This window comes from Balaenoptera acutorostrata, chromosome 1, assembly GCF_949987535.1.
Source record: "Balaenoptera acutorostrata chromosome 1, mBalAcu1.1, whole genome shotgun sequence".
NCBI classification, from domain to species: Eukaryota; Metazoa; Chordata; class Mammalia; order Artiodactyla; family Balaenopteridae; genus Balaenoptera; species Balaenoptera acutorostrata.
Genome location: NC_080064.1, coordinates 149867811 through 149893282, shown reverse-complemented (window position 1 = coordinate 149893282; position 25472 = coordinate 149867811). Strand labels below are relative to the sequence as shown.

The window sequence follows — 25472 nt, the reverse complement described above, 5'->3', positions numbered from 1 at the left end:
GAAAACATTTACAATGAGCATGACAACCTCTGAGAAAAGTTCAGAAGTAACTTTCTGCTTGTAAATTCAACCTAGATATGTAACCATTCAATATAAAACAAGCATCCTATTTTACTGCACTGATTTTTAAAAGCTTCTGTTCTGTAATTACTGGGTTTCTTCTATATTAACATAAAGCATCCTCATTCTCACTTACTTTGAGCCTCAGAATCCCAATTTTCCCAAAAGATTTAATTACAAAATCAAAACTTCATAAAGCAACGGGTCCTCACCTCATCTTCCAAAGAAATTCGCAATGAATTCCAAGAAGACTTACACCAAATGAACTTAAACTGAAATAGGAAACCATCTCAGGAACAAAAACCCAAAGACTTTCATGGCAAATCTATTCAAATTCATTATATCTTCAACACTAATCTGAGTCCTACTATTCACAATATTAATACTCTAAATACTCACACTTTTAACATTCTGCAGTCAGCACCTACTACTGTTCAAATAAACTCTGGTTCACACACTGATGTCTGGTTCACGCGTCAACTTGTTTCCCACTGAGTTGTAGTATTTCTTACAAGCTTTACCAGGCTGCCTCTAAAATGGATTTCTCAGTTCTGAGGATTTTTGACTTTCCTCCACTAAATGAGGTGGCAGGCATTTGCACTCCAATGGTAGTTGCAAAATCCAACCTATCATTCCCAAATTCCAGCACACCACTTCCCATCCTCACACACACACACACACACACACACACACACACACACACACACTACACACACGCCTGCTTATTCTGCCTATGGACTCTGGATTGAGTGGCCTGAGGATTTCTCTTACCTGCCCTGCAAGTCTTATTGCCTTTGCTGTGAGGTCTCAGATCCTTACACGAGGAAATATAACCAAGGACATTGATGGGCATGTCTAGATACTACTATTTCTAAGCAGAAACCAAAGACAAGTGTAGCAGCAGGTAACATGACACTTGTAAAGTAAGCCAAGTGAGAGGATACAGTTGGTAATAAAAAGTTTTAGTTTACACTTTGAGGGGGGAAAACTGTAGGAAAGACTGGTTCTTAAGTTTCAATTGGTATTTTCTGCTATATAAACCATAAGGCCGTAGAGGAATCTGAACACCGTGGAATTAAAGCCGTCCAATGTTAGGCAACAGAACTATAAACAAATCTCCTCTCCTAAGACTTTGAAATATGCAGCAAAATTCAGCAATTTGAGTAGGTTCAGCCTTTTACCTAGTTCCACAGTAATAATTACTATGATTTGCTTTGGATAAAAGTTATAACACCTCAAATCAAGTGTATGTTTTCTTTTTACTTTTTTTTACTGTTTTGATGTAAGGATAAAGATGTGTTTAAGAAACAGTGTATTGAGAAAAACATGGGACCAAGAAAAAAAAGATGACAAAAATGCGTATTTCTTTATAACGATTTTTAGAAACCAGGAAAGGAAATTATAAGTGGCCCTAGTTTTATTTAATAGAAAAAATAACTACAATTTGTTCTAAAAGTTTTTGTTTTAAAATACCATCTTTAATAATTACAAAAATTAAGCTATAAGCAATGATGAAAATTGTATACATAAATGTTGATTATGGCACTATAAACTGATAGCCTTTGTAGAGAGCAATCTGGCCATATGTAACAAGATCTACAAGCAATTCATGCCCTCTTACCCAGATGGCCTACTTTGGAAACTGTATCCCAAGAAAATACTCTGCAAATAAATGTAATTTGTTCAACAATGTTGACTGCAATGCTATTTATAATTGTTAAAGTTGGAAACAATCCAAATACCAAACCATAAGGGAAGAGTTAAGTCAATGATGGTATAAAAGATGAGATTATTGATCCCAACTCTTTGCTCCCCTCCTCCCCTCCTGTAATATATCCCATCCATGTCCCTGTGACTTGCCTGAGAATCCTGCGAGGCGAGTATAGGTACCCAATTCATTGGTTTTTGGCTTGGCTACGTGATATACTTTGGCCAATGGGATGTGAGCAGACACCATATTTGTCACCTCCATGCAGCAGCCTTTTTTTTTTTTTTTTTTGGCCACGCTGTGCAGCATGTGGGATCTTAGTTCCCTGACAGGGATCAAACCCGTGCCCCGTGCAGTGGAAGCGCGGAGTCTGGACCGCCAGGGAAGTCCCCACACAGCAGCTTTAAATGAGATTGCATGCTTCTCACTATATTCCTGCCTCAGCCATGAGAACAGCATGCCCCAGATAGGGGCTGTCCTTTAGCCTGGGTTCCTGAATGAGAAGACATGTGTGTTGAGTGGCACCAAGCCTGGTCAAGCCACCAAGAGCTGCAGCACACTGCAGCACCCATGTCACACAGACAAGGAATAAATGTTTGTTGTCATAAGCCACTGAGATGCTGGAACCTTTTCTGTGACCATATCAAAAGCTAATACAACAGTCATCAAAATATGGCAAGTTATAGAATAGCTGATATAGGAAGACATATATTTGAAAAAAGCTTGTGAAAAAGGAGAAGATAAAACTAACAGGCATTTGCCAAAGACATCTATATAAAATAAAGCAAGCCAACAAGCACCAGAAATTAACTAACTTAGAATGATGTAACAGTTTATAATTTTTTTTTTTTTTTTGGCTGCGCCACGCGGCTTGCAGGATCTCAGTTCCCTGACCAGGGATTGAACTCGTGCCCCCTGCAGTGGAAGCACGGAATCCTAACCACTGGACCACCAGGGAATTCCCTATAATTATTTTTATAAATGAAGTATGTATTTATAAATCTTTAATTCCCTTTTAAATGCTACCTTTATACCAATATATTTTCAGTAATTCTATACAGATCATATTTATAACAGAAGAAATTCTATCCAACACACTTTTTTCTGCATTAAATGATGTAAAGATTAGTGCACACTTATGCTAAAAATTAGTGCAAAAGGTTATTCAGTTTTTGAAGGTATGAATTCAGGGTTCATCAAATTCTTTTGTCAGACTACAAGGAAGGGAAGTGCAAAAAATAAAAAAAAAAAAAAACAGACAAAACAAGAGTTACTTGCCGGAAGAATCCAATACATTCCCTAGTCATCAAACACTGTGCAACGGCAAGGTCTGAAAAGACATCACCTATCTGAAAATAAAGTTGTGCTACCTTTGAATTTATCTTTATTACCTGTTAGAAATTCCATTACATTTGTGTGACTCAAGAATCATAAGTGTTCATTATAACAAGCACTCAATTCACAGAAATTTATCCTAAAATAAATTCAATAACTATTTAAAAAAACTGTTAATGTGAAGATTCTCACAATCATCTTCTATGGAATAGCAAGTAATATAAATGTATGTATTTTCAACAACAAAAAAATAAAGGAATTCACAGTATGTCAATTATATGTAGATATATAAAATATTAATTATTAAGACAATAAGAAATACAAAAAGCATGCGTATACGTGAGGGAGTATATAAAACTATAAAAATATGTCTACATATGAGCAAAGACTAGAAAAACATGAAAAAAATTTTAAATAGATTTATAAAATAAACTTTTACCAATTTTTTTTAATTGAGGAGAGAGGAAAAATCTAATGCTTATATTTACAAAATCTGTACTTGCTATGAAATATTCAACACATCAATGTCTCTCAGTTAAAAGCAAGGTGAAGTACGCTTAAAGTTTCTAAAATCAATTCTGATAAATATCTTTCTAATTAAGGCAAGCTTGGATTAGTAAAGAGAGTGTATTAAGCGTAATTTCATCATTTCTTTATAACTTGAGGTCATCGATTATTGTACTATATTCCTTAAATCAAAGATGATATTTCTGACAGTGCTGGGGAGAAGAGTGGGCGTCCTTCCTAGGCACTGAATGAACAAAAGAACTACTGCTGATTGGTTCTAGGTAATGTTTTCTCTTTTGCCTTTGAAAGGCAGTGATGCAGAGTGGTTACAAGTACACGTTCTGGATTCATGCCCAGATTTGACACTGAGCTCCATCATTTATGTACTCGTATTTGCATGCCAAAGGTGTTACACAGTAAACTAGTATTTACTAATGTACCATCTTGTGCCTCAGCCTTTTTAAGCCCTAGGTTTCTCATCTATAAAATAAGCCAACAAGAGCACTTACTTCACAGAGTTGTTATAAGGATCAAAAAGATAATCCATTTAAAGTGCTTGACCAAGTACTTGCAAATGGTAAGTAGTAAATAAATGCCAGCTAATAGTAGTTTCTCTCTGCTGGTCATCTAAGGCGTCATCAAGCTTGCTTCTTACCATCACCAAGAACGATTTCTAACTTCCATCTCTCTCCACTGTTCCCTCAGTCCTCAGGCATCTCTCGGGGGATAGGGCTCCCAGGAGTAGTTAGATAACCATCTGTAACAGTCCTGTCCTAAAGAAATATAATGTGGACCACAAATGCAAGCCACATCGGTAATTTAAAAATCTCCAGCAGTCACATTTAAAGAGCAAAACAGAACACATGAAATTAATTTTAATAATAGGTTGTATTCAATTCAATATATCTGAAATATTTTGACATGTAATCAATTTTAAAAATTACGAGATATTCAACATTCTTTTTTTGTACTAATTCTGCAACATCTGGTGTGTACCTGATACAGCACATCTCAACTCAAACTAGTCACATTTCAAATGCCAAATGGTCACATGTGCCTGGTGGCTACCTGATGAGTTGCTTAGTCTTTTAAAGATTAGGACAGCAGAAAAACATCCCCACCTTCGAAAACATCAAAATGCGTTTATTAAACAAACTGATGAATGGATGAAAGGAAAGAAGGAAAGAAAGAAGGAAGGGAGGAAGAACAGATGTCCCCAACCTGCAGAGACTTCTGGGCCTAAGGTTGTGGTTAAGAACCTGAACTATGGGGCCAGAGAGAATGAGTTCAAATCCACTTCTTCTACTTCATAGCTGTGAGACATTAGCAAATAACCTCTTTAACTCTCATATTTCTCAAGGATAAACTATAGATAAAAATAACCTCTCTTTCATAAGATTGTTATGAGTTGAAAGGCTGTAGAGGAAAAGAGTTTTCCATACCGAAAGCTCTGCTTTGTAAAAGGTCAGAAATGAGAGTGGGAAAAATTGATGAAGGAAGTACTGAGCTAATAATTAGCTAGAGATAATAAAGAGGTCATGGAAGAGAAAAACTGGTCATGTGATAGTCATAGAGTCTTTGTTAAATGCCCAGTTGCACAAAACAACTGCCACAGTGGCAGCTATTAATAAAATAATTGCACTGACATTTCTAAAGCTCTCAATGGTTTATACCTCCTTAGCCTGATTGCTTTCTTTTGGCAGTATGATAAGTAAGGGGGTGGGAGGAGGGTGGTGCTGATCACCAGAATTTGGAGAATCAAGATTTTTCTGTAGTGTATATATTAATCACAGCTTCTGGTCTCAATCAGATGGATTACTGAAGATATATGGATCTTTCTTTGAAGGATGTAGTGCCTCAAATCCAATCTGAACATTACTCTTCCCTGTATTATAAATACATAAAATTTGACTAAATGTTTACTGTTCCTAAAACTTTCCCTGAAGGTTGGTTTTGTGAATAAATTCCTTATATTTTATTTTAAACTTGCTCTTGTTCTGTGCTTGTCCCCCCAAAAATTCAATTAATAAAAAGTATAAAGTTAGTCTGGTCTGTTAATGAAGACTTTAAATGCTTACTCGTATTAATAATCCAAGCCGCTCTACTCTCTAATTTAGATGTTGAGTTTCTTAAAGACAACAAACAAGTCTTCTCTATTCCAGGGACCTTCTCAACTGAGCTTTTTCTAGAAAGTATTTCATATAATATTCATGTGCCTTGAGATTACATGTGTTTCATAAAATCGATTTTTTTTGAAAGGTCCTAACTAAAATAAATTCAGCTTCAACACATTTTTGTTTATTGCAAGACTTCTTGGAGTCTTTAATAACACGTTCATGTACACAGATTTCAAACCGCTATGCTCAGCCATTATTACCATTCTAGCAGTCTACAACTGAGAAAAATTAATAATGAATTGAGAGAATCAAACAACAGGAAGATAGTCTAATTATCCCATGGAAATAGACATCTTTACAGACCTTCGCACTGAGTTTCTGGCCCGATGGGCTGTGCTCTGTGCATTTCTCCCTTTCATCATCCCTGATACATATACAGTAATTAACCTATCAGAATCCTCCAGATGAAGGCAATTTATTATAAAGGAAGGGAGTGAGGGAGGGAGAAAAAAGGGAGGAGAAAGGACTGGAGTAGGGAGAAAGAGAGGAGGAAGGAAATTTATCTGAATAATGTAGTAAAGTGTAAACACCACTTCATATTCACAGGCCAAGCTTAAATGCCTAAACACGTGCATTAGGATGAAGCGACATGAAACACACACTTGTACCAAACCTAGCCCTTGGAAAATAAGCCTCATTTTGAAAACAACCAAACAGCTGCTCGGCAGAAACACAGCACAAATCATCCTTCCCAGCCTTTATTTTTAGATGCCTCTGAAGAAAAACAATAATTTTCTAAAGAATATAATTAAAACCGGTAGGTGTCACTTCATTATTTTGGAGTTTTAATTCATTTCACATCAGTCACACTTTTTTCCCCCTCATAAATCACATAATTATATAATATTCCATAACAAATTCCTTGCCTTTGAATAAAAGAATTTATATGATCTTTTAAAAATGTACAGATTTTAAAACAGAACAATCCACTCAAAATGACAGTATAACCCACAGGTTCAGACACAGGGGGTCTAAAAGTCAGCCCCATTTTTCAAATGATAATTTGGAGACTTATGTATGTCTAAAAAAAAATGTGTACCTTCGTCATGTAAAGCACAGTTTACAAAATGTCTAATGAAAAAGAATATGCTTAATAGATCACAGGATTTCATTGGCAGAAACGAATGCTAATTGCCTGCTGGAGTCTTTAATGAAACCTAATTGCTGGCTTGAGCTGTCACCACTGACCCTGGTAACAGACCAGTACACCCTTCAAAAACCTAATACAGCATAATCCTCCTTCATTACAGTTATTATAGCTCTGCAGTGGGACACGTCTGCCACAAAAATAAACTTTGCTGCCTCTCCTCTACAAGGATGTGTTGCTTCTCCATCCCAGAGCAAGTAGCGTTGATGGCATAAGTCACCCTTACAACAAGTGGTACCACCTCAGAGCCCAGATCTACTTCAAAACCTAGACTCACACATCCCTTGGACACTGCTACAGAGACCATCATCATACTCCATGGTCACGGGAGGAAAGAACTAAAAAATAAGAACAAACCAAAACAATTACACCATCACCCATCACCATAAGGTAAATGGGAAAAGCAGAAGAAATAATTTCTAAAACTAATCATGGGTTTGAGTTAGGACATCCATGTGTAAAGCAATTCAATCTACAGCCTACAATTCCGATATTGAGCCCACAAGATATTCCCCCTTCAATTTGATTTGAAGTTTTTTTTTGTTTTTTTTTTTTTTTAAGGAGGATGCCCTGTTCAGCCAGGGGTGGCTGGGCCTTTACTGCCTCTGCAGGGTAAAGCCCTGCTCTCCCCCAGCCAGAGCAGAGAGAGGTTTTGTTTTGTTTTTTTTTTATATATATATATTTATTTATTTATTTATTTTTGGCTGTGTTGGGTCTCCGTTTCTGTGCGAGGGCTTTCTCTAGTTGCGGCAAGCGGGGGCCACTCTTCATCGCGGTGCGCGGGCCTCTCACTGTCGCAGCCTCTGCTGTTGCGGAGCACAGGCTCCAGACGCGCAGGCTCAGTAGTTGTGGCTCACGGGCTTAGTTGCTCCGCGGCATGTGGGATCTTCCCAGACCAGGGCTCGAACCCGTGTCCCCTGCATTGGCAGGCAGATTCTCAACCACTGCGCCACCAGGGAAGCCCTGATTTGAAGTTTTTTCAGACACGCTCTTTTTAAAAAATGACTTCAATTAAAAACATTAATCTTACATCTATGACTCAACAATTTCAAGCATTTATTGAACTTCTACTCTGCAGCAGGTGCCAAGAACCCAAAGATAAATAAATCACAAAACATGTCCCCGAAGAGCTCACAGCTTTGGGGAGACAGATGCACAAACAGCTATAATCCAATGTGATGCTTATCAGTAAAGAATGGGGAGACGGCCAAGGGAAGACAGATCAGGGGACAATGAACTCTCCCAGATGATAAAAAGGGAATGTCAGACAAAACATCTAAGAAGATGTAAAACTCGTACTAGACATTAAGGAACAGAGGAAATTATGATGTGACCAGATGGGAAAAGGAATTCAAGGGAAGAGGTAACAGCATGAGTCAAATCCACAATGTTTCAACCGTGAGAAATGTTGCCAGCCCAGGCTAGAAGTTAGGTTAGATGGGAAAAAGAGCTATGCATGCAGAGCCCTGAATGCTCTGCTACAAAGTCTGCATTTGACTGTGGGCAGTTTCATGTAGTATTAAAATTAAATAGTTTAGACATACAGGAGAATATAGTAAACATACATGTTCCCGCCACACAGCTTAGGAAATAAAACAATACCACATCTCTCCTCACCTCTGCCACCACCCCATCCCCTGTATTTGGTGTTTATTATCTTTCTGGCATTTCTTTACCAAGTTGACCCTTGAACAACATGGTGTGAACTACACGGGTCCACTTATACTTGGATTTTTTTTTTATAGTAAGTAACTACAGAACTACTCGACCCGTGGTCTGTTGAATCCGTGGATGTGGAACCACGGATACTGGGAGGGGAGGGAGCACAGCTATAAGTTACATAAGAATTTTCAACTGTGTGGAGGGTTGGCGTCCCTAACCCACATGTTGTTCAAGGGTCAACTGTACTTTTACGACAGACATATGTGTCTCTAAACAATATAAAGTGGCAAGAAAGATTTCAAGCACGAGACTGAAAATATCAGACGTGTTTAAAACAAGACTCTGCAGTGTAGGGGGTGGACGGGTCTCTGCAGTGGCAGCGGCAGGACAGGTGACAGATGTCGAGATGACTGTCTTTGCCAAAGGACTGTCACGACGGAGAGAGGAAGGGGCAACCTCAGCCTCGGAGTGCATTCCTGGAGCAAGCAGGAGGCAGACCCGAAGGAACAGTTACGGGTGACCAGCCGCAGAAGAGAAGCAACAGGCTGGGACAGTCTGTGCTGGGGATGAGGAGGGACGTGGAGAGGAGTGAGGCAGGTAGCAGCTACCGGGCAGCTGGCAGGCTAATGAGAGGGATGAGGCAGGTTAACCAGGACACAAGGCACAAAGAGGTAAATGCCAAGACAAAGCGGCAGAGGGGCATGGCCAGGGGGTGAGATCAGGAAGGCTGCCCAGAGCAGCAGTACTTAAGGCGGACCTTGAGGATGCTTTTGACAGGTTAGGACGGCTTAGCATCGCGATCCCTGCACAAGGAAAGAGCCTAACCGTAGGTGAAAAGTTATTGGGCCTGTTCAGGAAACAGATGTAGCTTGGCAGAACCCTGGGGAATAGTGGGACATAAATCTGCAGAAATCAGAGGACCATTTGGGGATTACTTGTGGAGAACCTTAAAGATCAATCTGAAGTGTATGTAGTGTAGACATGTAATTCATAACAAACTCACTTTCATGACCATGAAATTTGCCTTAGTCCCTTTTACTTGAGAACTGAAATAATGACCAGCGCCAATCTCGTGATTTGGGTGATAACGTCAGTGACATCATTGCTGCTTGTTACATGGTTCTGTACGCAGAACAGGCCGTCTTGGTTAAGGATAGGTTGGTATCCACTGTGACACGGTGTCATGAAGGGTCTCTTTCCTTTTCTTTTTAAAAACTAGTAACCCAGAGGTTGAATAATGAGTGATTTGCCTTTTCCTCTTTAACATAAGGTACAAAAGAAAATAATGCATAGAAAGGAAATTAAGCATATTCTAGTCAATAGTACATCTAAACTTGTGAAAACAATTTTGTTTTATGCCTTAACCCCCAAGTGTTCCAACTTATTAATCTTTTTGTGATATTTATACCCCCTTGATCTGCAAGGTTTCCTAGGTTTGAAAAATGAGGAAGAAGATTACCATGTTTTTGAAAGTATACAAGTAAAACAAAACAGCAATAAGAACCAGAGTATCAGTGACTTGATAAAATAGCTCAGGGATGTGATTCATCTCCTCAGATGAACAAATAAGATGTGTATCATAAATAGCACTGATATCTGTTTAACTTAAAATCACTTACAGTCATTAACATGATATAATCTTCCCAGAGCACCACACCTCCTATTAAAGAATAAATAATAAAATCCACACCAAACTTGGCTCTAAACCTTCAGGTCAGTATTTCAGAAATGCATTCATTCAGTGATTCTTTAAACACTTAAAAAAAAAAAGTCAACTCCCTTTCATTCTCTGCAAAACAGCAATAATAGTACCTACTTCACAGGGCTGTTGAAAGACATAATAAAATCATCGAAAGTGCTGAGAACACTGGGATAGAGTCAGCACCAGTAAAGGTAAGCCGTGGCTATTTCTAGCCAACCTCCATACAGGGTAGAGATTCTGAGCCAAATAAAACGTAAATCCTGCCAGGAGAAGCTTATAACTCAGTAGGGGAAACAGGGAGGTAAACATATATAAAATATGGTGAGACAGAACTTACCAATAGAGCTAAGTGCAAGGCGCTCTGGAGCTATAAAGAAAGGAATGCCTAACTGGTCATGGGAAGGCGTGTTAGGGAAGGAGAAGCTTTAGCTGAAGGCACAGGGACTAAGCAGGTGGCAAAGGGGAAGAGGTCGCTCAGGGTCGGAATGTAAGGAACAAAGGAGAGGGGATTACACATCACCAAATCTTAGGGCCCTAGAACAGAGAGAGAGAGAGAGAGAGAGAGAGAGAGAGAGAGAGAGAGAGAGGAAGAACAGCAGATGGGAATGGGAAGGTACTCAGAATAAAGAAGCTTTATCATACAGGTAATAAGAAGCAAAATAAGAATTTAAATACCATAAAAGACTTGTGTTTTAAAAAATTCTTTGAAAGAGTAGATGAAGAATATATGAAAGACAGCCTTTGAAGCTTTTGAACAATCCGAAGAGGCAGTGGGGATGGAGTGAAAGGAACAAATTAAGGATATTTTAGAGACACAGACTCAAAGGATCTAGGGACTGACTGGGTTTGTTACTGGGGTTTGAGGGTCGGGGTTGGGGGGTGCTAACAAAGAGTGACATGTTGAAGAGAACTCCAATTGCCTGGCATCAGCAGCTAACTCAGTTGATGTCACTAAGACAGGACATACAGAAGCAGCAGATTTTGTGGCAAGAAACTAATGAGTTCAATCTGAGACAGGTAGAATTGGGCATGTATATCGGATAACCAGATGGAGAGAAGTACCAGGTAAACCAAACTGTTTGGAACCAAGCGGAGGGGTCTGGATGGGAGAAGATAGCCAAGAAAATCCATTAAAATGTAAGCATCTAATTCATGCTTGCCATGGGTCTGGCTAGGGATAAGTGGCCACTAAGTGACTCCCAGCCTCTCCAGAGCTCTAAAGCAACCAGAAACAGAATCATTCAAACCAATACAGTGAAAAACTTAAGTGACTACAACCCCAAGGCTGACTGGGATGGATGGACCAAAATGAGATTCCTTGGCTCAGCGATTCTCAAAATGCAGGTGATCAAAGGACCAGGAGTATTAACACCACCTGGGAGTTCCTTAGGAATGCAAATTCTCAGGCTCCCCCCCCCCCAAGGCCTTACAGAATCAGAAGCTGGGGTGGTGTGGGGAATAGCAGTGATCTGTGGTTAAGGAGCCCTCCAGGTGATTCTGAGACTCAATAGACTTTGAGATCTACAGCCTTAGCTAATGCCCCAATTACTAGAGGGGAATGCAGTGTGAAAGAAAGAACTCGCAGGAGACAGATTTCCAAAGATGTGAGGAAACTATATGTTAGAAAAGGACACACTCTGCACGAAGACAAGCATCAGGAACTTTTGCTAATTTTCAACAGCGAAGCAAAGGAGAGCAAGTCAGTGGTCCTCACCGTAAAGCTTTCTAATTTAGGAATATTATTCAGTACTAAAATCTCAAACATTACAATCATGAAAAGGATGCTCTGCTTCTCAGAGAATGCCACACCACCAGCGAACCCTTTCTCATTTTCTCACCAGACACCTCCCTGTTAACCAACATCAAGCATTTATGGGATGGTCGCCTAGGGTTACAGGATCTCTGGATATGCAACAGGCCTCTGGGTCAAGCTAACTGACCAGATTCAGGATGAAACCCTTGAGCTGGGCCTAATGGAGTCCCCTAAGGAACTAAGCTAAATCACCCACATATCAAATCTTACACACAAGATTGATCTAAGCATGGCCACAGTATGCTTTTTCCAGTAGCAAGGACCATAAAGCAAGTCCAACAAAAGCCTGACTGGAGAGTAAAACAAAACCAAGCTGAGGCATATGGAACCAACAGGAAAAAGGGAAAGGAAATTAAAACAATGTTAATACGCCATTTATAATCCAACTTAGACACATAACCACCCTTATCCCACAGAAAGGTACTTAGTCACTATTACCTTTTACCCTCAGCTACTCTAAATCCTCATTCACAAGCATTGCATCATATCCTTTCATTCAAAATTATAAATAATTCAGAGATTATTTATTTTCATAATCGGTGTGCATGCAATACATGGCAAAGGCAATGGCTGGTCCTAGCAATGTGATTTCCTCTCCCCTTGCACTGCAAAAATCCCAGCCTGATCTGCATTTTCTTAAACTTTCTCCCTCGACCACTCAAAGGGGTCCTCTCTGACCTGGGACCAGTCTGCAATCCCGTATGCAGGATCTAGCCAATTCTTGACTATAATAATCCATTCTGCTTCTAGAACAGCTACTACACACCTGCGTTACTGATGTTTTAGGCGTTGTTCCTTTCTTCTAACTTTCTCTCCTGCTGGGAGGTTGATACGAAGATCAATGAGTTAATGTTTGCCAAATACTTTAGGCTTCTCGGATGAAAGGCAACGTTAAAGATCAAGCGACCTGAAGCTGGCAGGACACGAGAGGCATTGCAGTTGCCTCCTTATACTTGGGCTTCAAAGAAGGAAAGCAAGGCTGCAAAGACACTCATTTGTGTCGATCACCTAGCTTTTGCACTCTTGCTAAAGGCAGGCGGATTTATTCTAACATCATTTAATTAACTGGATTTCAACATTAGAAACACAGGGATCCTTGTATTAGCACTGGACCCTTGTTACAGTAAGTAGTATACAGGGAAAAGGATCCTTTTCTCTGCCCTTGTCTATGTGGCTTTCCCTTCCAACTATCCTCCTACTGCCTGGTCCTGCAACGCTCAACCTCCTCATATATGAGAGGCCAGCAGCTGCCAGCCAACACGTGTGCTTTGAGCCAATAGACCAAAAAAAAAAGGGTCAAAGACAAAGCTTTATGTGTATGTTGGCACACATGTGAATTCAGGCTGCTGGGGAGAAAATGACACACACAAAGAGCACATTCATGGCCACGTATAACTCCTGGAACATATAAATAGCCATCCTTGACCCAACACCTACTCTGTGAGGGAGGCACCGTGAGCAGAGGGACATACAGCATTACACAGAATTCCCCACAAATATCCTGGCAAGTTAAATACTACTGGCCCCATCTAAGAGATGAAGAAATGGAGACTTGGAAGGGCTGCGAAGTTCGGCCAACATCACACAGCTAAACGATGGCAGAGCTGGAATACAAACCTAGCTATATCTTGAACTCCCAACCCTGGATCCCTGGTACCAGCATACCGATAGCCCGGAAAAGCTGCAAAATTTGCTACACACACCCCCTTGGACCATTTAATAAGTCCTCCCCGGGGCTCAGACAGGGGAAGAGAGAATAAAATCAATAAGAGGAGACCACAGAGTCTTATTTTAGACATTAATTTTAACCTCTTCTCTACCAAAACTTGTTTGTTTTCCCTCGTTCTTTTTCAGTCAGCACAAGCAGCAATAACTGAATTGACTAAGGAGTTCATCTCATCTCTTTCCCCTGCCTTATCTCTAACAAAGTGCACAGTACTGTTCCGAGGCTTAGAATCAGTTCCAAAAAATGCACAGCATTTGGTGACTAAGTAAAGAAGTTCAAATGCAGGGTCACAGGTGACAAAGGATAAGTATATGGAATCCAGGTGGGGGACAATGTGCAATCAAAGGGTTTATGTTTGCTTCCCCGGAGCCAAAAATGGAAACCCTTTAATAAGGAGGGAAGGCACTGGGAAACAAAAAAAATTTTCATAGTTCTCGACTTCTGGCTCTTCCATTCAGGACAAGTAAGAATTCTCCCCGAAACTCTGATTTTCCTCTGAATTCTTTAGGTTCCTCCACGTGAAAATAGTCAAACTGCTCTTTCCATTACAGCTGTCCATTCCACATGGTCCGCACAAACCTAAATAACTAAAGCATTAAAATTAACTATGTGTTTAAGCCGATGATGGAGGCTGGGCAGCGACCTGGGATTAGCAAGAAAAAGCTTCGCTTGAGCCATTTCTCTCAAGCAGGTCCTATACCTTCAGGAAAACCCTCGTCAAGGGGCTGTTCTTGAGATAAGGTATGGTGTTTGTGGGGAGCTTAGGTAAACACCCGACACTGTAGGAAGTCAATGTGCTCTTCTCACTCGGATGTACTGGCCTGAGGTCACCAAAAGCTGGACTTCTGCCACCTCAGCCAGGACACAGTCACTATGAATAATACTACAACGCCACTTCAGCCCCGAGAAGAGGCACCCTTGAGAGGCAAACCATGTACAGGAGGCTCCCGTACTATAAAACATTTTCTAGGCAGGATCTGCTGAATCCTGGATGATTAGGCTACAACAGTCTCCTAGAAGACATTCAGTTTTTCATAAAGTTTCAGAGGAAGGGAAAGTCATCCTTCCAACTGCGCTGGGGCAGTAATGACTTGGAAAAGTGGAGAATACTACAACAAACACAGTGACACATACATGAACCCACTCTGCACAGCATGGCCAGCCATTCGGATTAGGCAAAAGAGCACCGTACTATTCAGCTCCCACTCATTAACCTATCATTCTAAGGCACAAGCTTTTAAGGCCATCAGCAAAAGATAAGGCAACTTTAATACAGGGCTCTGTAAGCTACAGTATTATCACCTGTTGCTGTCAGGTGGCTCTTTAACAGGGAATCAATACCATTCTAATGAAACCAGGCCTGGGCCAATTAGTGCCAGTGAAAATTTAGATGGTCCCACAACCACTGCTTGTTGTAGAAACAGCATCAGGCATGAAGGCGTGTCCAAAAAGAGAGATGTGTGCTCCTCTGGAAGCTACTTGGTTCCCGTACATGCTTCCACTTTAATTTCTAATTTAATTTAAATTTCTAATTTAAATTGTTTAGCTTGATATTAAAAAAAAAATGCTACCCCGGCTACACTGAACCAACCTGGACATAAATCCCCCTCCAGCCCCCAGCTAGCTACTAGGTATGACCTTTCTGTACTCGTCTTTTGGATGACTCTTAGTTAGCACAAGCTCTTTCCTCTACGCGAAATGCACTTTCCTAATCGGCCCTCCAGGTGAGCAACGGCTCAATCCTCTCAGCTCAGCGCACACCTCGCCCCCTCACCTCCGGACCAAGGCTTCCCAGGCCCTCTCATTACACTCTACTTCCAGATCAGCCTGCGGGTTTCCTCTGGGAGGCTGCAGTTAGATCTTGTTTTAGCATCTTTGTCTCCCCTGTTCCTAGCCAGAGGGGAAACTGCAATACTAGATTCCTTGAATGAATGGGTGAACTGACCCATTTGAAGAAATTCACACACTGGTGGAAATCCTGTAACCCATCAGCAGCCAGCAGTCTAGAGATTCCTCACCTTCACAAAGAGCCTGCAACAGCAGTCCCTGGACAGACTGAAGACGAAACCCCACAATCTCCTTAAGTTGTAGCTGAGGGTGACGGCAACTAGAGGAAGAGGAGAGGAAAGGGGGACAGGGGCGGCATTACCTCACTGCTCCCTCCAAAAGGTGGAAAATCCCTTACAAGCATTCAAACCCCAGACGTAGCGGTCATGCCAGGAGAGAGGGGAGACGGTGTATTAACAACACCCTCAGAACTTGTTAATACTCAGAACTTCGAGAGTTTGAGGTGGAGACCTGTTCTGAAATTATGCGGCCACAGGTTTTCCCGATGAGCCGGCCCGACCACCCAAGTAGGGGCCCAGAAGCCCTGGGGTTTGGTGGCTAGGCTGGGGCCTAGTGGGAGGGCATGCAAACTCCTCTCCCTCTGAAGATCCTGTCTCCTTAGGGGGCAGAGGAGGGTCGCGGAGACAGTCCCTCTCCAGTCCGCGAGGCAGCAACGTCTTTGGCTTTCATCCTCCGGCCCGCACCGTCTGGGTATCTCCAGCTGCCCTCACTAGGCCCTCTCTGGTTCCCAAAAAGGAGAAGGGAATGGGGAAGAGGGGGCGAGAGTATGGATTTCACCACCAACTCTCCAGACAGCGCTCACCTTCCACCTTAACTCCCCAGACAAGCTGTGCGCCGCAGCGGGCGGCTCCCACCGCCACTTAAAACTCCTGCGGCCCGGCCACCTCGCGCCCCCGCTGCCCTGCCAGGCGTCCCGGGCCGCCGATCCCAAGTCGGCGTTGCCAGCGTTTGCCCAAGTCATCGGCAAGGCGCCCGAAGCGCCCAGGAGGCCCCCAACCCCGGGCCCGACTCCCCGCCCCAGACGCCGCTTACCTGCTTACATGGCCCTGTCGGTGCCCCGGAGTCCCGCGCGGAAAGGCTGTCCTCCGCGGCGGCGGCAGCGGCGAAGCCCCAATTCCCCCAAGGAATTGATTCCAGTGGCTGGCGGTGGAGGGGCGGAGGGAAGGAGCCGGAGGAGGCGAAAGAGGAGGGAGGTTTCCGCCGCGATCCCGGCGCGAGAGTTGGCGCGGGGGCGCTCGGAGAAGGGGAAAAGGAGAACCACCCCGGCTCGGGTCTGTCCCGCCAGAGGGAGGCTGGGACCGGGAGGATGGGCGAGGTGGGAGGGGAAGGACCGCCAGGGGCCACTGAGTGGCGACCGCTCCCCGAGGACCAGCGGCGGAGCGAGGAGGAGCGCAGCAACCTGCCCCCGGACTGCGCCCGCCGCGCCCGCCGCGCCCGCCGCGCCCGCCCGGGGGAGAAAAAGTTGGGACGAACTTTCAGGGGCCGGGAGAGCCAGAGCGGCAGGAAATGCGAGCGGCCGAGAGAGGAGGGAGGAAGGGGCCGTGCAAGTGGGAGGGGACGGAGCAGGCGCCAGCGGCCGCGGCTCCCCCACCCCCGGGCCGGGCTCGGCGGCGCGGGGGGGAGCGCTGGGCGCGCGCCGGGGGCGGGGAGGAATGCGGCTGGGCGGGCGCGCGCGGGGGCGCGGGGGGTGGCGCGGAAAGGGGAGCCCCAGCTCCCGAGCCCCAGGCGCGCGTCCTTGGGGACGTCACAGCGCTGGAATCCGAGGAATGCCGGGCTGCAGGAGCTCCTTCTGCAGGCCCGGGGGAAGTCGCGCACTTTTAATGTGGTGGCTTTGGAGAAGGTTTTCAAAGGTGAGGGCCGAGCGGGGAGGACGGGGTGAAACTCCCCGGAGTAAGAGACGTGGGAGTGGGGAAGGCAAAGCGACCACAGCGACCCCGCCTAGCGCCGCTCCCGGCGGGGGCGGAAGCTGGGAGCCGGAAAAATCCCACCTAGATCTCCGCAACCTGCAGAGGCGGGGCAGCGGCGGGAACATGCCCACCCCGACCAGGAGCAAGGACAGTCCATCTTATTTGGGGGAACCCTCCAAGCAGGATGTCCCCATGCGGCCACCGCACAGGGAAAACAGACCAGGAGAAAAGGAAAGTGGCTTCCCCAAGTAGGCAATCTTAAAGTTCTCTGTCCAGGACACCTGGAGCCTCTGGGTACCGGACCTGGCGTCTTAACAGCCCCCAACCCCACCGCCGCCTCCCTGAATCGCAAAAGCAGCTAGTGCACGCAGGGAGTTAGACTATGTCGTTTTCCCGGTTCTTTCCGTGCCACAGAATCGCCCCACCCAGCCTGGGTAGGCACTGGGAGGGAACTTCCTTAGCATTTTCGGAGGTGGAGTTAAAGAGACGCAGCTGGTAAGAGGGAACAGGCACCGAGCCAGGCCGGGGAACCCGGGTTTTCGGACCTGCCCTGCAGTGAGTGTCCCAGTTCCTGAAAGCCTTGACCTCTGTAGCTGTAAGATTAAAGGATTTGCCTGTTTATCTGTGGTCCTTTGCATTGCCAGAATGATGTCTTAGGCGTCTGTTGTCACACTCAAGCCCAGTCCTTTCAACCTTTCTTAGGGTCCTTGAAGTCATTGCCACTGAGGATGTTGTCTCAAATTCCTTCAGTGTCCCACAACTGAGAAAAATTCCTGGACTCTTGGGGAAGAGCCTCTGGCACCCATCATGTACAAATTTGTGGTCACAAAACTCTGACTTCTCTGAGCATTTGCTAATCTTCAAAATTATAAAGAAGCGGAGAATTTAAAGGGATGGAAGGAAAAGGCTGAAGGGAATTAAGATCAGTTTCTCCAACTTTCAAGAAATAGCTGGATAGCTTCAATTTGGGCTTGCTGGATTTCCAAAGAAAATTACGGAGTGCCTTACTGTTCACCAGGAAGCGTGGAAAGCACTTTATGTGCTCTTGTATATTATCCCCATTTCTGAGATGAGGAAAGTGAAGTGTGAAGAAATTACCTGTCTCACCAAGGGTCACAGAGCAAGTAAACTATGTTAATGGACCCTAGTCTGTCTGGCCCCAAAATGCAAACTTATAAACCCTTCAAAATTTAACCAAAACAGGGTTAGGATTAAAGATAAGGAAAGACCTGCAGGCTCTCAAGGTAGGAGAGATGAGAGGGCTCTTGAGGTCTTCCAGGAAAGGAAGTGGCATTTGTATATTTTTGCTTTAAAGTCACTGTGACACCAAACTCTTGAGCACAGCAAGCTGAGACAGTTGTGGTGTAGACGAAAAAGAACTCGTATGCAGACGCAGTTTTGGTTCTTCCTCTGACTAGCCGTGTGACCCTGAGCAAGCCACTTCACCTCTAGGCCTAAGTTTAATTTTTAAGGGGAGTGTGACGTGGAGGTCAGAGCCTGGTTGAAGGAGTTCACCTCTGAGGTCTTTCCCAGTCTGAACTGGGATGAATGTATACTCTTCCAGGCAGATGGCATGCCTATGGAAGAAGCTAATTGATAAAGCCAGGATGTCTTGGGGAAAGCACTGCCTTCACACTGCCTTCAGAATCAAACTGAATGTTGAGAATGTTGCTGAGTGTTCAATGGCAACAAAAAACAAAAAAATAGAAAACCATCAGATAAGATTAAGTACTACTCCTGTGGATTCATTGTTATTTTAAATAATTTTACTTCTAAAATAAAAAAATAACCCATTATTAATTTAAAAGCCCATAAAGTGCATCTGACCAGCCACATTTCTCTTTCTTTGGAATAGATCACAGAAAGGCAATACAAGTAAGACTGTTTTTTAAATAGGAAATCCCACTTCAAATTTTAAAAGACTTTCATTCTCTAGGTAAATATATAAAAGCTAGTCACAAGCTTCCTTCATAAAAGAAAAAAGCAACCCATTTCCTGTCTGCATTACACTTGAGTCTTCTCAATATGCATCAGAGTAAACAGGAGATTGATTTATGGGATAGGCCCCAAACACATCACTACACATTTATTTAAAGCTCTGTAATTTTAGGAACTTGTCAGTATTAAATATCCCCCCAAATCTTTCAACTGTTTCTAAGCCCAATTTAAACTACAAATACAGGCCAAATCTCATGGGCTGCCATGATTCCTCCCAACTCCAATGTGTTCCTCACATTAATTTATTAATTTTATACCTTCAAAACCATTGAAAAGCAAAACAAAATAAGTTCCCCAATCAAAGAAAACTGGAAAGTCAGCAGGCTCTCTCATGAAAACTCTGACAATCTCCAGGGGCCTTCTACAAAATGTAAAGACATATATAAGTAGAGAGAGAGAGAGATTGTTTGTTTTTTGGTCTCGCCGTGTGGCATGCGGGATCTCAACCAAGGATCCAACCCGTGCACCCTGCATTGGGAGCGTGGAGTCTTAACCACTGGACCACTGGGGAAGTCTGAGATTGTTTGTTTTTATCCTAAGTCTAATTTCAGTTCCTAAGAGGGTATTTGGCAGTGTACAGTAATGGAAGGAAAGAGAAATCGGAAGCTTTTTCAAAATACACATCCTCTCTGTAACCCCTGCTCCCCATGGCTTATTTATCTTATCCCCTTGGTCTAGGGTAAGAGACTTCAGTTGGTATATATATGTTTCTATATATAATATTTTTAGGCAGTATTTTATTGAGATATAATTCACAATCAATAAAAATGTACATACAACTTTACTTTTTCATATGGATACATCCATGTGACCACCACCCAAATCAGGATATAGAAAATGTCCATCACCAGGACTTCCTTGGTGGTCCAGTGGTTGAGAATCCGCCTTCCAATGCAGGGGACGAGGGTTGGATCCCTGGTCAGGGAACTAGGATCCCACATGCCACAGGACAGCTGGGCCCATGGGCCACAACTACTGAGCCCACGTGCCACAGCTAGAGAGCCTGAGCACCACAACTGCTGAGCCCGCACTCTGGAGCCGGCATGCCATGGCTGGAGAGAAGCCTGCTCGCTGCAACGAGGGATCCTGAATGCCACAACAAAGATCCTGCATGCTGCAGCTAAGACCCAACACAGGCAAATAATTAATTAATTAATTAATTTAAAAAAAGAAAATCTCCATCACCACAAAAATTTCCCTTATGTGACTGTTCAGTCAGTAACACCTCTCTAGGCTAACTTCTACTACCATAGCATAGTTTTGCTGGTTCTCAAACTTCATATAAACAGAATTATATAATGTGTGTGTATGTATATGTGTGTCCACGTCACAATTTGCTTATCCATTCTTCTGTTGATATATTGGGCAAGTATATTTTGAAAACATTTCCCAAGTAATTCTGTTATGCCTGACGCCTCCAATTCAGAACCATTGACTTACAACCAAAGTAATCATAAAATAAGCCTAGATTCTTAACACCTACAAAAAATATTAAGTAGCAGAGAAAGAAAAACAAGAACATTTTAGAACAACCAAGTTTAAGAGTGTTTTAATGGTAGTACACATTCAGAGCTTCTTGTCAATAAAATTTACTGGAAATTGACTGGAATATGGACTTTGTGTTATCTAATGACTTTTTTTTAAATTTTATTTATTTATTCATTTATTTATGGTTGTGTTGGGTCTTCGTTTCTGTGCGAGGGCTTTCTCTAGTTGTGGCAAGTGGGGGCCACTCTTCATCGCGGTGCGCGGGCCTCTCTCTATCACGGCCTCTCCCGTTGCGGAGCACAGGCTCCAGACGCGCAGGCTCAGGCTCAGTAATCGTGGCTCACGGGCCCAGCCGCTCCGCGGCATGTGGGATCTTCCCAGACCAGGGCTCGAACCCATGTTCCCTGCATTGGCAGGCAGATTCTCAACCGCTGCGCCACCAAGAAAGCCCTATCTAGTGACTTTTTTAAGAGCTACGTGATTATGCAGAGCTGTTGCTTACATCCACACACACAGCGTACAATACTATGTAAGTTCAAATAGTCTTTAGTGTGAATGGCATTCCCTGGAGTTGTGTACCATGGTGGCTGTGATATTAGGAGTTCTCGTTTTAGAGATAACTTCATGGAGTCTGCTTTGGAAGAATCATTTCTGACACAGAAGACTGAGTCCTTCTCTCCTGGTTGCATCTTTGAGGACTTTCAGTTTGGGGAAGAAAAGTGACTTTTTTTTTTTTTTTTTGGCCTCACCACGCAGCTTGTGGGATCTTAGTTCCCAGACCAGGGATCGAACCCATGCCCTCGGCAGCGAAAGTGCAGTGTTCTAACCATTGAACCACCAGGGAATTCCCAAAAAACTGACTTTCTAAAGCTCAGATTTCCCCACGTTGACTAAAGGCAGGAAGTCACACTCTTCTCAAATATTGGTAACATAACAGGAGACTTTTGTGGAGGCATGGATAAGATGAAAGTGCAAAATATCTGTTTGGGTTTGTTCTCCAGCCTCTTTTGGAGGCCCACCATACTTGCACCCTTTTATGTCCCATACTGTCTCCATTTCCTCATCTTTCCTCATGTCTCAACCCTGCCATTCCTGATATACTGTCATCTCTGGCCACCAAGCCTTCTGGTCACCACATTACCTCTCCACCTCATTTCTCTTTCCTTTATCCATCTCTCAGGAAAATGCTCCCTGCTTTCCAAAGGGACTATCCTCTGACCTGAGTCAAAGAAATGAGGGACCCCAGATCCATGGCTGTCAACCTAGGCCACAAATGAATTATTGCCTTGTTACTTCCTTCTGGAAGGAATTCCAAAGATGTTTAGGTTTTGTTTTTTCGAGCTGGGAGGAGAAAGATAAATCTGTCCTCTGGGACACTGTGCCAGCTCCCCTGGCAACTGCGGTTGACCACGTGGGCGATGGTATCAGTTAGAGTCATGTACGCCAAGCAGACTCACTCTAGGCAGGTCACTAGTTTTTCCAAGGAAAATGTACAAGAGGCAGCCAATTGTTTATTAAAAATTCCATACGACAGCAATATGTGTTAATCAAGTATACTCTAGAAAGGATAATTCACACACATTATCACTACTTCCAGCAAGATTTAAAAGAAATAAAACCTAGGCACTATTAAGTATCTTGCCCATTTCAATGTATTCGTTATTCTCTACTAATTTCACCTTGCATCACAAACACACTTTGAATCACATCTTAAAGGTACAAGCTTCCTGGTCATACTCACCGGTCTCCGCTTGCTGACTTTCCCTGCTGCCCTCGGCCCCAACCTTGTCTTCCAGCTTTCCCAGGCTTGATGGGAACACACAGCTTACTTCCCATGCTGTCATGCGCACACACACGTCCGGTCATCACCATATCCTCTGTGGGGCATGCTGCCAATGGAGTGTACCCACCCCTTACTGCTGAAAACCATCCACCATCCATCCAGTGAAGAAGGCTTTCACTACCTCCAGAATCTCTTCTGGAGGGCTTCTTCATTTCGATTTAAATCACTTTAAACTTTGTAATGGAATAGAGTCATTAAAAAAAGGAAGGAAGGGAGGAAGGAAGGAAAGCAAGGAAGGAAGGAAGGAAGGGAGGGAGGGAGGAGGGAGGAAAGAAAGAAAGAAAAGAAAGAGAGAAGAAAGAAAGAGAAAGAAAGAAAGAAGATAGAGAAAGAAAGAAAGAAAGAGGAAGGAAGGAAGGAGGGAGGGAGGGAGGAGGAGGGAGGGAGGAAGGAAGGAGGGAAGGCTCTTCATAGTCATTTACATGTGATTGATAAACTCAAAAGCATACTCTAATGTTGGCTGCAACGGATCTGGTACTTAGGGCCAATTGTCTTAGTACAAGTTCCTTATTGTTCAAGCAAAAAAGGAAGATATTGGCCGGATACTGGAACATGTCATGGAATAACAAGAAAGAAAGAAGGGTGGGACCAGAGAACCTTGAGGGTACTCTGCTTTCCTTCCTTTGGCTGGGGGGATACTATCTTACACTTTTGCCTGTACCCAGGCTTGATAGCTATGTGACCCTGGACAAAGTACTAAAGCTCTCACACCTGAATTTCCTCACCTGTAAAAAGGGGAATGATGAACATATCTATCTCATGGGGTTGTAGTAATAAGTAGTAGTAAGATTGTGGTAAGTGAGTCAATAGGTAGGAAACCCTTAGAAGAGTACCTGGTACACATTGAGCTCTCAATATGTTACCTATTAATAGTATCATCAACGTCATTCTGTCTCTGCAGACTGGATTTCTTGCCTTCAGCAGGAAAATCCAAATTTGAATCTCAAATCCAAATTCCCAAGAGAAAGAAGATGGCTTCAGTTGTGAGTCTAGGGTCTTGAAGAAGAAACAGGCTATTGTGGCTGGGCTCAGCCTTTTGGGTGGGAAGGACAGTTCTCAGAAAGGAGGAGTGGCCAGGGAGGCATCTGAAAGCACAATAACAAAGGAAGGGAGACATTTTTTACCAAAGTCAAGTCTCGAAAACCTCTGTTCGCTCTCTATAATTGTCTGCACCATCTACGCAAAGGGCCAAACTTGGCTTCTCATGTGTAGGGAAGAAAGTGACCCCCTAGGGAAGCGAGTGACACAGGGCGGAAAGGAAGGGAACCAATGTTCATTGAGCACTTGCTATGCTCTAGGAACAAGGCTAGGTCCTGTATATACACAGTCTGAAGTAATCCTTGTGACAGTGTTTGCATGTTTTGGACTGAATTGTGTCCCTCCAAAATTCGTATGTTGAAGTCCTGATGCCCCAATATGGCTATCTTTGGTGATAAGGACTTTACGGAGATAATTAGGGTTAAATGAGGTCATAAGGGTGGGACCCTCATCCAATCAGACTGGTGTCCTTATAAGTAGAGGAAGAGATTCCGGAGCTCTTTCTCTCCACATGTGCACAGAGGAAAGGCCATGTGAGGACACAGTGAGAAGGAGGCCATCTGCAAGCCAAGGAGAGAGGTCTCTCCAGAAACCAAGCCCAACAGGACCTTAATTTGGACTTCCATGCTCCAGAACTGTGAGAAAATTGATTTCTGTTGTTTAAGTCACACAGTCTGTAGTATTTTGTTATGGCAGCCCTAGCAGACTAATACATTGAGGTTAACGTTTTTGTTGTTTAACAGAGAAATAAAATGAGACCTCAAGACGTTAAGTACCAGTATTTAGACGAGTACTTAAGAACCTAAGTACATGGCAGAACCAAGATTCAAATATGGACCTCTCTAATTCCAAAGTTCATGTTCTTTCTAAACCATCCTGTTGCTACAAAGTTTATTGAGTACCATTATATGTCAGGAATAGGGTTAGGTGGTGGCCAAGCTTGTATGGTAAAAATAGGGGCAATAAAACCATCAAAAGTATAGTGTCAAAATTCCCCATTACAGGGCTTCCCTGCTGGCACAGTGGTTGAGAATCTGCCTGCCAATGCAGGGGACACGGGTTCAAGCCCTGGTTTGGGAAGATCCCACATACCGTGGAGCAACTAGGCCCATGAGCCACAATTACTGAGCCTGTGCGTCTGGAGCCTGTGCTCCGCAACAAGAGAGGCCACGATGGTGAGAGGCCTGTGCACCGCGATGAAGAGTGGCCCCCACTTGCCGCAACTAGAGAAAGCCCTCACACAGAAACGAAGACCCAACACAACCAAAAATAAATAAATAAATAAGCCTACACCTTTAAAAAAAAAACAAAAAAACAAAAAATACACGCAGTATGTATATTTAAAAAAAAAAATTCCCCATTACAGTAGTTGATCAGAGGACAGCTATACTTGGCTGATGTTAAATTTTACTAATAAGAAGACACATATCCAGGGTACGTATTTTCAATTATCTTAAATCCTTCTTTTCCCATAGTTTTCTGAGTGCACCTAGTATAAAAGGGGAAGGGAAGC

General features: G+C 43.3%; 1 protein-coding gene across 2 annotated transcripts in view; it reads right to left on the bottom strand.

The window, feature by feature from the left end:
• Nucleotides 1-16858, bottom strand: part of PTPN14 (protein tyrosine phosphatase non-receptor type 14) — a 175800-nt gene extending 158942 nt beyond the window's left edge. The window contains exons 1-2 of one of the 2 annotated variants that reach the window (XM_057546071.1): nucleotides 16718-16768; nucleotides 15856-15944 (exon numbers count right to left, since the gene is read on the bottom strand). The gene's annotated coding sequence lies outside the window, so the exon portion shown is untranslated. Of the gene's footprint in view, nucleotides 1-15855; nucleotides 15945-16717 lie in introns of both variants that reach the window. The other variant, XM_028164870.2, reaches the window with a different exon arrangement.
• Between the last annotated feature and the right edge of the window lie 8614 nt (nucleotides 16859-25472).